At 35.6% G+C, this 12,105-nt stretch overlaps 1 protein-coding gene across 2 annotated transcripts in view; it reads right to left on the bottom strand.

The window, feature by feature from the left end:
* kri (uracil phosphoribosyltransferase krishah) overlaps positions 1 to 12,105 on the bottom strand; it is a 156,187-nt gene that overhangs the window by 127,622 nt on the left and 16,460 nt on the right. The window lies entirely within an intron of this gene.

A 12,105-nucleotide genomic window follows, 5' to 3' on the forward strand; every position in this document is an offset into this window, starting at 1 on the left:
ATTAAACACTGTTTTAAACTTTCTATCATCAGCAAACTGAGAAATCAAAACTTGAAATACCTACATCAATATTGTTAATAAATATTAAAAACAGTAAAGGCCCAAAATCAACCCCTATGGAACCCTACTCATCACATTAATCCATGAAGAGCATTGCCCATTTATAACTTCTTTGTCTCCTACCACTTAACCATCCCTTTATCCATAGTAGTAACTTGCCCCTAATGCAACATTCTCCATGTGGCTCAATATCGAAGGCTTTACTGAGTTTAAATGTACATCAAAATTATTCTTTGCATACAGTCCTTTTGTGACTATTATTTTCTGTAGCACAGAAGTTAAACTTACACTTCTGTAATTTCATACTTCACCCTCTGAACCACCCTTGTCAATAGGAAATACAGTCACACATCTCAAATCTGCACTTCTCCTGAATCTAAGGAGAATGCTCTCATTATTGTGGCTAAAAGTTTAACACTCTTTTGCAGCTTCTTTTAATATAATTCATCAGCCACAAGTGCTTTATTCATTTTTACCTGCAGCAATTTCTGTTACATTTTACTTTCTATTGTGGGCACCTCCGTAGACAGGTGGGCAAGAGCAGCAGTGCGTAGCACACACTTGACTAGACCGGGGTTCAAGCCCGTGACCACCAAATATGGAGGATGTGGAAAGGTCAGGAAATGACCACCGCATATCCACGGAGCAATATGGCCTTAGTTGCTAATGCTCCTAAAAACTAAATAACAACAACAACAACTTTCTGTTGTTATAAAATCATTTAACTCCCAATCGGTATGAGACAGAATTCTCCTAATCCCACCTCTTAAAAACTGCATGTAGATGCAAAAAATTATTTAGTTTATCAACGATCTGTACATGATCATCAACAGTTATACCATTCATATCCAGTGACCTAATGTGATTCATCCCTTTTCTTCTAGCGTTAACATAGGTAAAAAATTCCTCGCCGATTTTCTTTGCACTCTTAGATTTACCATAATCTGTAGTAGTAGTATGTGATGCAAGAAAGCAAGTGTATGAGCTTATGCAGCATCAGCCAAAAATAAAAAAAATAATAAAAAATTAAAAAACAATCTCCTCTAAATATTTGTCCAACTGGACAAATATTTAGAGGAGATTGTTTTGTAATTTTTTATTTTTTTTTATTATTCAACTTCCACGACAGATGGAAGTTTGTTCCAGCAATTAACCACCCACTGGATAAAGGCAAATTTCCACACATCTATTCTACATCTGTCCGTCCTCAATTTGAATTTATGCCCCCTTAGGTTCGTAATCTGAACAAATGGAAGAATCCCATCAGAATTCAGCGTGCTCAACCCATTCAAGGCATTATACACCTCAATCAGATCACCTCGCAGGTGCCTAGTCTCTAGTGCCTGTCTTATCATTAACTTGATTACAGATTAGTTTGTACTTATTATAGAACTCTGTATCCCGTGACAATTTATAATCAGCAAATGGCTTTTCTGTCTCTTCAACTAAGCTCATCAATTCATTTGGCATCCATTTTGGTCTAAATCTTGAACAATATCTCTCAGTTGGTATAAAATGCTTAATATGAGTCTATGCAACACTTCCCATTTGGCATTTATATTTTTAACAATATCAGTTGGTATCACTGAAAAGAGTTTAATGTTGAGTCAGTCTGGTGTGACATAAGCAATGGGAAAACTAAAATGAGAGTAGGCATCTGCTAAGGGACAAGTGATTGTGATGAGTACTATGAATTAAGTGGGCCAGTAAATCAAACTGTCTTATAATGGAGGATTTTAAATTTCCAAATATTCATTGGAACTTGGGGGTTAGGCACTCACACAGTAGCAAATATTTTCTGGATTTATTTGTTCAGTTCATTCTGCAGCATGTTAGAGAGGCATAATTTGAGAAAGCAGATCTCCAATCTATAGGGATCTCCTCCTGAATCTAAGGATACTTTCAGAATTACAGCCAAATTTGCTTACCTCTTTTTCTGCTTATTTTAATATAATCAGATGGAACCCATTAGTCTTGGGTATCTTTAAGTAGATCCCATATTAATGTATGGGATCTATTCAAAGATATAACCACTGTCAAGGGTAAGGGCCAGTATTTTGCTATAAGAAAGGAGGCTACAATGGTCTTAAGCAATTTTGAAATTTCTTTCAGTGGGAATAACTCACAATTTTACCAACTGCAAATTCTAAATGGGAAGAATTAAGGGAAGAAATCATAGAAACAAGTAAGCTTTTTATGAAACCAAAAGATAATGTTCAAGGTTTAGACCCTAATGGGTGTCAAACTGATGAGACTAATGGGAATGAAAATAATGCACGGGATAATTATCATTTAACAGGGGATATACAGAAAGCTATAGTCTACAAACTAATCTGCAATGAAGTCACTAAGGAGTCAGGCAAGCTAAGGCAATTTATGAAAAGTACTTGGCTAAGAACACAAAGAATATTTTGCTTATGTTAACCCTAGAGGGAAAGTGATGAACCACATTGGCCACTAGATCTGAATAGTATAACTATTGATACTTGTGACTGCTAAATACAGTGCTGTTTCCCAACTTTGAGTTAATTCATTCCTAGCACGCTTTCGTAAAGCAGGAATTTATTTTCCATAGACAACGTTCAAAAAAGGTTACATTCTCAACAATGTAATTTTACCATAGTAATGTTAAATAAAGAGGTCAAAAAAACAAAAGTTTATGCTTCAGAAATGATTTATTTATCCAAATAAATGAAAACATAGCCTTTAAAATCAAACAAATTACAATAATAAAGAAATTATGTCATATAAATGTTAAAGAATGTTTATTCTTCATCATCATTGAATTAATGCGCACTCGTTGATGGTTTGTCACATGTTGATCATGTTGTTCATCACAAGGAACGAACAGGAGTTTTAGCTGTTAAATCTTCTTCTTCTTCTTCCTCAGCTTCTTCACATTTTGCCATTTCAAGGTGATCTTCATTTGTAAGCTCTCTACTGTGTGCTTGAAGCAGATCAGAGATGTCATTGTAGAAACCTCAAGCTGCAACTGGATAGCGATATTAACAACTGCTTCTGTTTCATTTTGTACAATCTCTGCTGGTTCTTGAAATTCTTCAAAATTATCAATAAACCAAGGACAGAGTTTATTCCAAACACCTTTCAAACTTATCTTCCTTAATAAGAAGGATAAATTTGAAATAACTAGTTTAGAAATGGAAGATTTACCTCTATGATGTCATGTAGAAAACTTCAGTGCTGAAACTCTCCATAGTTGAATAATTATACAAATAGATTACAAGTATTCCACTCCCTCATACACAAGATCAGCAATCCAATGAACCCCAGAATCAGAGACCCACAGACACCAAAATACATCGAACCACTGCCCCAATCTTTGAACGAGAGAATACAAGATGTCCATATTTTAAAAACAAATTTAAATGATTTGAGACCAAATAAATACATAGTGAATCCATACTCTTAATACTTTAAAAACTAATATTAAAACATAAAAAAATTAAGAATCCTATAAAACAAAGAGATTGACATAACAAAAGACTGAAAATGAAGACCAACATGACCACTCTTTGTAACGTCAGCATAGTAATTGCTTGATGTTATGCGAGTTAGTGAGGCACTCTTGTCTGCCTGAAGAAATAAACGCACGCATAGTAGTACTGTATTGCATAACTATGCACGTGGCTTGAAATTCTGTATTTATGAATGTTTAGCATTTATTTATTGCAATTAATGTTCATATTTTCAATTCTGTTGATACTTGATACTTCAAAAAAAGAACTCGTAAAGCGAGAACTGCCTGTATTCTCTCTCTCTCTCTCTCTCTCTCTCTCTCTCTCTTTCTCTCTCTGTCTTATGAACTTCTCTGACTGTGTGGTCGTCCTAGAGAAAAATTTATTTATTTATAATCCTGTTCAGGTCAATGACAAACTAAATAAATATTATGCATCAACATTTACTTGTAAAGAAGTTTTTAGGGATGGGAATACTGGAAGTACAGTCACTCCCCGACTTACATAAAGGTTGAGTTCTGTAGAACTCTACGTAAGTTGAATTTTACATAAGTCGGAATTTCCCTAAATGCTTATATGCAGCACTCTTAACTATGCTTGGTGAATTTGATTAAAGCAAAAAAGAAATGTTCGACGAACAAGTAAAATAGAATTATTTATTCAATTTTTTTTATCTCACACAGGAAAAATTGCAAACATGTACAAAATTACAAAAGTGTGCAATTACAAAAATTTCAAAATTATAAAATTACAGAAAAAGAGAGGAGACAGGTATAATGTCAGCAAGTTTTACCTCTCAAGCATCGTTGCCAGAATCAATGTCTTCAGCTCATAAGTACACCGCTGTATCTTCATAAATACTTCTTGCCTTTGCTTGAATGGCCATTAGACTCAGGGGCACTTGCTTCTGAATCTGATTTTCCATCGATATTATTAATAGCTTTTTCATCTTCGATATAACACTTGAACATTGTTTTGTGATCGCTGTTGATCTTAAATGCATTGATCCTTTAACATGTTCTTTTATATGTGCACTGTCCTTTAAATAGTATTTACTGTTGAAGCAGCGAGACCTATCTCCCTTGCAATAGATAACAAACTTTGTCCTGTTTCTTACTTCTTAATCCTTTTCATCTTTGTTTCCTAGCACTGCCACCACTTGCACTTTCCTCTGATCATTGTAATAAGTAAATAGGAATGATGAGAAGATTCTGAAAATTTATGTTTTTTTATATGATTTATGATTTCAGTGAAGGCGAAACACATTTCACCATAATAACGTGAAAACCCACACATTCCAGTTATCGGTATTATCGCAAATGCAATAAGATCGGGTTTACTACCCATTTATAATAGATTGCACTAACAGAAAGGCACAATAAACCGGAAAGTGCAAATTGTTCTTATTGTTTTATGGTCGTGACCTCCAGAAAGGTGCTTTATAAAAACATCACAAAGACGTTAAAAACTGATTTTTATAACAGAACATATGATAACAATGAAAGTGTAGTTCATTCTTCAGCAACACCACGTAGCCCTTACTCTAGTTAGCATTTGTAAACGTGTTGGCTGCAAGTTTTGTTTTTGCATACTTTAGTTAAAAGTGATTTTTGTTTTGCACTTATTTGACAAATTTATCTAAAACTAATACAATTTCCATTATAAAAATGACCTTTTAGAAAGATAAATAGCTTAGTTATACAGCGAAAATTTCAACTATTGAGGTCTTAGAATGAATTACCAAAAAAAAAAAAAAAAAGTATTATTGGGTTCACATTACGATATTTTCACAATACCTCCATTTATTCCTACTGGATACAAGATACGTTTTCGTATTTTTTTCAGTTTGCACCAGCCATCAAAAACTTACGTAAAGTTTTACCTAAGTCAAGGAGTGCCTGTACACAAAGTTATAACTGGGAGCTAAATGATTTTGTGATTGAGAGGAAAGTGGAAGAGAAATTGTTGAAGCCAAAAGTAAACAAGTTTGTTAATGTACGCAGAGCATTAAATTTCAGGTGTGTTAGCAAACAGTTGCAATTCATGATTTATAACAAAATAAGTCAACCCATCAACATGAAAATTTGTTACAAAGATAGCTAAAATATTCTAAATAAGTATTGAAATTTTAAAATGGATTAGAGCTCCTGTTCCAAATTAGTAATATTTCTGTAGGGGAAACTGGGAACGAATGCTATGAAATCAGAATTGAACTTAGAACCATCCCAGGTACCAATAAAATATATGTGTAAAATTTAGTGGCAATCCACATTTTTCTTGTCAATTAATGCAAAAACATACTTTCATTTATGCTGATTTTTGTAGGGGGAAGGAAAGAGGACTGTGAAATCATAACTGGACCTGAACTTTTTCTTTTCTGTGATTAACTGAAAAGTAAATATATACTCATCTTTTTATTTAATTACTAAAAGTTATAACTTTATAGAACACTTAAAAAATCCTATATTTTTACGTTTCTGAACATATCTGTTCAGTTTAATTAGAACTGTATAGCATTTATTACTCTCCTCCATATACTTTTTTTAAGTTGCTTTTCTTTCTTCCTTTCTCTCTCTCTCTCTCTCTCTCTCTATATATATATATATATATATATATATATATATATATATATATATATATCTTCACAATCAACACCAACATCCATGAGTCTTGCATAACAATACATGCAAATAATGGCACGGATTTTCTAGAGCAAACAATACTGCATTAAAACTACATTTGATCTATGAATTTCTTTTTTCCATACAAACTGTATGGTAAAAATAAACCATAATTGCCATATTTCTCTTTGTCTGATTTTAATGAAATTTGGGATGGCTCAACAAATCTTTCTATGTGAACCAAATATAAAATTTCAAGAAAATCCATCCACTGGGAGTTCCTCTGTTACATGCAGATGGATGAACAGATGGATATGGTAAAGATAATAGGAGCTTACACATCTGTAACTGCTGACTTCACCTTCTGATCCTACTTTATGCTAACATGCCTAACAAGGCATTTAGAGGCTAATGGAATCTATCTGATTATATTAATAGAAGCAGCAAAAAAGATAAGCAAACCTTTGAACAAAATTATGGAGGCATGCTTGGATTTAGAGGAGGACCTTATAGATTAGAGATATGCAAATGTCTCTCCTATTCACAAAGGAGGATCAGAAGGTGAAGTCAGCAGCTACAGATGTCTAAACTTAACTTCTGTTCCAGGGAAAATAATGGAGTCAATGATTAGAGAAATATCACAAAATCGTTTTAAAATAAATGAAGTTACAAAGAAACCACAGCAAGGATTTTTTTAAGGGGGGGAGGGACCTTGTATAACCAATCTGATAGCTACTATGATGTTATTATAGAATAAAAGAACTTAATGAAAAAAAATAATTTTGACATCATATACAGTCAGTCCTCGTATAACACGTGTTTACACTACACGAATTCGATCATACACGATTTATAAATAGGGGAACGATATCTTATATAACACGAACCGAATTCGCTTATGCACAATTCGCCTTTGTGTTTACAAGAAATGGCAGTCGAACGCGGAATCACCCCAACTGAACGCAACACAATAGGAATGAAGAGGAGATTCTGAAAATGTATTTGTTTTTTATATCAGTGAAGGAGAAACACATTTCCCCATAATAACGTAAAAAGCAACACAATTCCAGCTATCGGTAAATGCAATTAGATCGAGTTTACTACCAGTTTATAACAGATTCCACTAGCAGAAAGGCAACTGGAAATTGTTTTTATTGTTTTATGGTAGTGACCCCTAGAAATGTGCTTTAGTAAAATGTGAGGTGTTAATAGTGTATCTCTGCTTTTACGGTGTTGTTTATTCAGTCGCTACACGCGCGCAGCTTTGTTTGTGTATCAAGCGTGCCTCCTCCTTTTGTAATTGTGCTTTATTCCCTAAAAATGAGTAAAATACTTAAAAGGTGTGAAAAGGAAGCGTCCTGGTGAAGACACTGCAGATTCACAGAGAAAAACAAAAGCAATATCGATAAACAGAGGCGGACTGGATCAAAAATTCTTACCCGGGAAAATTTATAGTGGCCTCGTACAATGGTTTATGGCCAAAATCACACCGGCCTCCGGCCCACCGGGGTTTCCCCAGTAAGGCTAATGGCCAGTCCGTCTCTGTCGATAGAGAAAAAATATGGAATTCTGAAACGCTTAGAGCAAAATGAAAGACCATGTGATATTGCACCTGCTACAGACCTAAATGAGGCAATGCCGAAAATTACAAAGAATGCAGAGAAAATAAAAACAACTTTCATAGCAGAAACAACTCAAAGTGTAATTAAAATCCATTAGATTAAGACACAAAGAATTGGAAGAGATGGAACCGCTGTCATCTGTTTGGATAGAAAATCAAACAAAAAACAAGTTTGCTTACGATAGAAGCAAAAGCATTAGCAATATTTTATTATACATAATAGTCGTAATAAAATACTTACGTATTACTTAAAATACTTAAGTAATTAAAATGCTTACGTATTACGTATAATAATAAATAATCGTAATAAAATACTTACGTATTTTATTACGATTATTTATTGTGTTTGATAATGTTTTGGTTACAAATGTGTGTTCAATCTTGGGTGGTCGGCACCTAACCCTATTTTTCTCATAGGGCCTGTTGTTTATATTACACGATTTTGCATTGCACGAGGATTTCTAGGAACACAACTATCGTGCTATACGAGGACTGACTGTACTTAGATTTCTGTAAAGCTTTTAATACGGTTCCACATTAAAGAACAATTGCTGTTCAAATTGGAGCAGTATAGAATTAAGAGCAAGATGGCTGAGTGGCAGAACACAAAGGTTAGTTATAAACTGGCACTGCTCTTCTTGGACTAATGTTATTAGTGCAGTTCTTTAGGGCACCCTTACTGTTAACGATATTGATAAAAGCACATTAAGCATACTGTCTCAGTTTTCAGAAGATACCAAGGTTGGCAGGGTTGGTTAATGACAAGTATCAAAATGTAATACAACAAGACCTAGAAAAATTAGGCAAATGTGCTGAGAATTGGTAATTCGGGTTTAACATTGATAACTGCAAAGCAGTGCATATTGGCAACAGAAACCCAGAATAACATACCAGTTAGGTGTTACCACACTAAAGATGGTGGAGAACAAAAGGGATCTAAGAATAATTGTAGAGTCTGACAAGAAGTTTCTATGCAGTGTACAGCATCTTATAGGGCAGCTCATGGGGTTTTCATCAATGATATAGAGGAATTTTTCCAGAAGGGACAAGGAGGTGATTATCCCACTCTATAAGGCAATGGTCAGGCCACATCTTGAATACTGCATGCAGGTCTACAAGCCTCATTTTAAAAAGGATGTGGATCTCTTAGAATGGGTGTACAGGAGAGGAACCAGATTAGTTAAGGATACAAAAGGGTACTCTTACCAAAACTCTTACCAAGAAAGACTTCAGTTCTGAAAACTTCAGTACTTGGAAGGTAGGCATCTGTGGATAGACTTGACCGAAGTGTTTAAGGCCTTAAATGGATTAAGCAAGCAAATATATTTGCTTTCAGCCACAGAATAATTGATTACTGGAACAAACTCAATCTGGTGCTGTGGAAGTTAGCAGTTTGAATAAATTTAAGGAAGAATTAGACAAATTATTAGAGAGGATGGACAAATGAGGTGGATTTTTTCCTCCTTTGGTTGATGCTGTATAAGCATGCTTTCTTGCATCATTTGCCACTACTAATACTAATGATCAGCATTAGCAAGGGCACATGATGCAAGAAATCAAGCTTATATAGCATCAGCCAAAAAAAAAAAAACACACATCCCATTCTCATTTCACCCATTCAAATGTTTGTCTAGTTCTGCCTTGAATCTGTTTAAGCTATCAACTTCTACAATGACAGATGGAAGTTTGTTCCAGCAATCAACCACCCGCAGGCTAAAGGCAAACGTCCACACATCTATCCTACAACTGTCTTTCCTCAATTTGAATTTATGCCCTCTCAGGCGATTATTCTGAGCAAGAGAAAGAATCCCATCAGCATTGAGCATGCTCAAACCTTTCAAGGCTTTATACACCTCAATCAGATCACCTCGCATGTGCCTAGTCTCCAAGCACTGTAATTTGCAAAACTTAAGCCTTTCTTCGTAAGAGCAACCCTTTGTTCCATTCACTAATCTTGTTGCCCTTCTCTGTACTTGTTACAACATCTGTACATCCTTCTTAAAAGGAGGCCTCCAGACCTGTATACAGTACTCAAGGTGTGGCCTGATCATTGCCTTATGCAAGGGGATAATCACCTCCTTATCTCTGCTAGAAAAATTCCTGTATATCATTGACAAGACACCATGAGCTACACTTGCACACCATCTGCACTGCTCAGAAAATTTCATATCTGCCTGCACAATCACCCCCAGGTCCTTTTCACTCTACCACTGTCAGTGTAGTACCACAAACTTGAAACAACACTCTGGGGTTACTGCTTCCCATAGGCAGTACTTTACATTTGTCAATGTTAAAATTCAGTTGCCACCTCTCAGCCTATCTGCCCAACTTTTCTAGATCCTGTTGCAGCAGCATACTGGCATTAACATCCCGGCCAACCTTCGTATCGTCTGCACACTTGGACATTAAGCTTGATATACCATCATCAATATCATTAATGAATACGGAAAACAACAATGGACCCAATTGTTAATAACATTAGTCCCTGAAGAGCAGAGTCCATTGATTACCACTCTCTGTCTTCTCCCTCTCAACCATCCCTTTATTCATAGCAGCAATTTCCTTCAATGCCACACTGCTCTAATTTGTGCAGCAGTCTTCCATGTACAACAGTATCAAAAGCCTTTCTAAGATCCAAATATATAACATCATATTTATTCTTTGCATCCAGTTCCTTTGTGACTGCATCATAGTATCCAATCAAATTGGTCAGAGAGGACTTCGCCTTAACAAACCCATGCTGTGTCCGAGCTAAAACTGAAGTCTTGTCTAGATGATCCTGCAATGCTTCTTTAATGAGTGCCGCCATTAATTTCCCTAGAACATAAGTGAAACTAACAGGTCTATAATAACCTGTGTCTCGCTTTGATCCTCCTTTGTGGATTGGGGTCACATTTGCACATTTCCAGTCCATGGGTACCTCTCCTGAGTCCAAGGAAACTCTCATAATTATGGCTAAGGGTTTGCTTACTTCCTTTGCTGCCTCCTTTAATATAACTGGACAGATTCCATCTGCCCCAGGTGCCTTTCTTACGTTTAACTTCAACAATTTCTCCTCCACTTTACTCTCAGTTATTACAAGTTTATCTTGCTTACTGCCAGAGTTTAATACACCTCTGGTATTCCCCTCCCTGAATAACTCCTCATGTGTGTATGTAGATGCAAAATATTCATTTTGTTTGTTAGCTACCTGAGCAGGATCATCAACAGTTGCACCATCGATATCAAGTGGACCAATCTGATTCATCCCCTTCCTTCCAGAGTTTATATAAGTAAAGAACTCTTTGTTGTTTTTCTTTGCATCCTTTGACAAAGATTTCTCGTAATCTGACTTTGCTGCCTAACCTTCTTTGTGACGTGGTTAGAGACAGCTTATATCTGTCATAGGCTTCTGTGTCACTGTTAATTTATATGTACCCATGCATTTTTCTTCTCTGCCATATGTCCAATTAGTTCATCTGACTTCTATTTAGGCCTTAGGCCTAAATCTTCAACAATATTTCTTAGTTATTAGGAAAAGCCTAGTAGCTTTCAAGATTATTTCTTTGAATGCTTCCCATTTTGAATTTGCTGTTGGTAACATCATCAGTTGATCCCACCGTATAGAATTTAAATACTGTCTCAAACCACCATAGTCACCTTTACGAAAGCAAAAAATATCTTCCCTCTACCCCTGGTGGTAGTTACCTCTTTGAGTAAATCCCACTTCAGCATACTGTGATCACAGCCACCTAGTGGTTCCTTCATCTGCAGATTCTTAATGCATGAAGAATCACTACTGATAATCAGATCAAGAGTATTACCCCCTCTAGTTGCCTCCCGAACATGCTGCTGTAGAAAACAATCATCCAATAAATCCACAAAAGCCTTGCTAATGTGTGAGTGACCGACCCACAAATTCCAGTCAATCTCTGGTAAATTAAAATTCCCCATTATAAGACACACTGATCTACTGGCCCACTCTATTTATCTGCACATTTGCTCATTATACTCATCAGATTCATTAGGCCTACAACACACACCTACTCTCATTTTTACTTTCCCAGTGTTTGTTTGTCACACCAAACAAACTCAACATTGCATTGTCCACCAACATCAATTGGATGTTGGTGGACACTTCTTTAGATTTTGTTTTTCTTAACTAACAGCATAACCCCTTCTCCCTTCCTGTCCTGTCTATCCTTTCTGTACACATTGTACTCCCCAAATTCCAATTCCACATTGCTTATGTCTGTGTGACACCATGTCTCTGATATTCCAACAATATCTGCCTTGGATGTCTTGACTAGCACTTCCAGCTCATCAAATTTATTAACTATACTCTTAG

The sequence above is a fragment of the Mastigoproctus giganteus genome, chromosome 8 (assembly GCF_048544385.1).
Source record: "Mastigoproctus giganteus isolate SK-2022 chromosome 8, ASM4854438v1, whole genome shotgun sequence".
Lineage (NCBI taxonomy): Eukaryota > Metazoa > Arthropoda > Arachnida > Uropygi > Thelyphonidae > Mastigoproctus > Mastigoproctus giganteus.